This window comes from Tiliqua scincoides, chromosome 1 (genome assembly GCF_035046505.1).
Source record: "Tiliqua scincoides isolate rTilSci1 chromosome 1, rTilSci1.hap2, whole genome shotgun sequence".
In the NCBI taxonomy this organism is placed as follows: Eukaryota; Metazoa; Chordata; class Lepidosauria; order Squamata; family Scincidae; genus Tiliqua; species Tiliqua scincoides.
This window is the reverse complement of record NC_089821.1, coordinates 172,043,485-172,045,623: the sequence shown is the minus strand read 5'-3', so window position 1 is coordinate 172,045,623 and position 2,139 is coordinate 172,043,485. Positions and strand designations below refer to the sequence as shown.

The following is a 2,139-nucleotide window of genomic DNA, read 5'->3' as shown; positions in this document are numbered from 1 at the left end:
TGGCTTCATGTCCATTATGCTTTGACCTTCCCAGAAAGAAGCTGACGAAACAAGGCAGAGCCTTCATCTGTCCAGATCTAAAACATTCAGCTGCATTCTGCAGTTTGCAGCTTTCCCCTTCTGTATAGTCCAACCTTACAATATGGATACTACTGTTGAGGAGTCAGCATTAAAGACATTGACCAGCAATTGAAATTTCATTCAACAGTGAGGAAATGAAAGGATCTTAGGTGAGGTGTGGAATCTTCATGTCTCTGGCAACCAGACAATTAGAAGGACTACAAACTCCACATGCCAGACAGCAGCGCTAAGATTTGTGTAGTAATCAAAGCCAAGAAGGGGGAAAAAAAGGTAAAGCCAACACAGGTGTTGAGCTGCACTTGAAGTGAATAGCTGAAAGAAAGCCGAAATCGGAAGCAGCTGTTCAAAATCACATTGCATAAGGAGAGATGATGATTCAGATTCAAATGTGACCTTGTCAGCACTAAGCATTTCTGTAATGAAATCCTGCAAAATGGAGTTTTTTGGATTATTTCCTTATCAGCATGTTGCCTGACCTTCCTTTTGGCTGATTTCTGACTGTTCATGCTTGAAGTCAAATACTACTGAAGCCATTAAAAAGCACTGAGACTTCCTGGCTCATTAACTAAAAGTATAACACACATACACATCCTGCAAAAGCCTCCCCAGCTCACAAGCCAACAACAATCGACTTGGCTAACTACTAAGAGAATCCTCATTCATCCTGAGCTTGAAAGGGAATTGTTTCTGGCCAGAGACATCAGGGTTTTTGGTTTTCATTTACTATTACAATTCAAAATTGTCCTTCCTGAAATCAAAGCCTTCTAAGACAATTATCTGCCTAAGGAATTTTGTGTAGTAGTTATTTGAGAAGACATCAAAGACCTGGAGTAAAGGAAGGTCACATATCAGGCAAATTTCTTTTTGCACTTTTCTGGTCACATTTTCTTTTCTGAAATATTTCAAGGCATTCCAGAACTTTTTATTCTGGCATTCTTCTTATTGCCAGGAATTGATCATACAGTCAAAATGAACAGATGCCTCTTTAGTTTCACAGAAGTGTCATTGCAGTTAAGGCATATTGAAAGTCAGTAGAAAGCCAATGGAAACCCTTGTTTCTAAGAGGAAAGAGATGGAGGTAAGTGGGTACAAAATAAGGTTATGAGGCGAAGGCAAAATAAGACATAATGCATTGCAAACCCACCAGGCAGGAGCCATTCCAAAAATGATTGGCAACCTTCAGTCTCGAAAGACTATGGTATAAGCCTACAGCACCTGGTATTCCCAAGCGGTCTCCCATCTAAGTACTAACCAGGCCTGACCCTGCTTAGCTTCCAAGATCAGACAAGATTAGGAATGTGCAGGGTAACAGTTGCTGCATTATAGAAGATAACCAGGCCCCTGCCTGAGATGTCAGCATTTTAGAGGTGTCTTCCTCTGTGATGTCAATCTCTTGGAGAGGATGGCACTAAAGAGGGGTGAATAGGTGTTCTTCACTTGGCTTGGATCATATTGAGCAGCAAGAAGTTCCAAACAGCACTTCTGGGATTTGCTTTTCTGTGGATGAGAGAGCACTGGCGACCTTGAGATTTGGGGTAGTATTTGCCTTATTCTCACTGCTTGTAGTGGGGAATGTGCGACATTGGCAAGCCAGCTAAAATGCTCCTTCTCTTCCAGAAGTTCAGTTAGTAGCTTTCTTGCTTTCCAAGAGACTGACATCAAGTATACAAAGTAGAGCACACACAAAGGCAAAGAGGTTGCTTTTTTACAAGGCAGAAGGCTTGCTACCCCACATCAGACTCTCAGAATCAGGCCCTATGCTTCCAGCCTTCTGCTAACTTGCAGTTCTGTCTGTTCCAGAGGGCAAAATTGCTGTCTCTTCACTTGCAGAGATCTTTCAGGAGGCTGTCCTTAAATGAGTGTGGGGGTCAGGTCACCTTCTCTGATAGCTCTCCTTTTCAAATACACATTGCCAATGAAATTGATTGAGATTGCCACCTATTAGAGCCCACCAAGGAAACAACATGCCATTACACATACAATCTGCCCAACAAAAGCGAATGGCCAACCAGCCAGGACACGATTGAACAAGGACATAATCATCAGAAAAAAATGCAG

At 42.2% G+C, this 2,139-nt stretch overlaps 1 pseudogene; it reads right to left on the bottom strand.

Moving 5' to 3' along the window:
• Nucleotides 1-1,284: 1,284 nt before the first annotated feature.
• LOC136637817 (5S ribosomal RNA) lies at nucleotides 1,285-1,404 on the bottom strand (annotated as a pseudogene).
• Nucleotides 1,405-2,139: the final 735 nt, after the last annotated feature.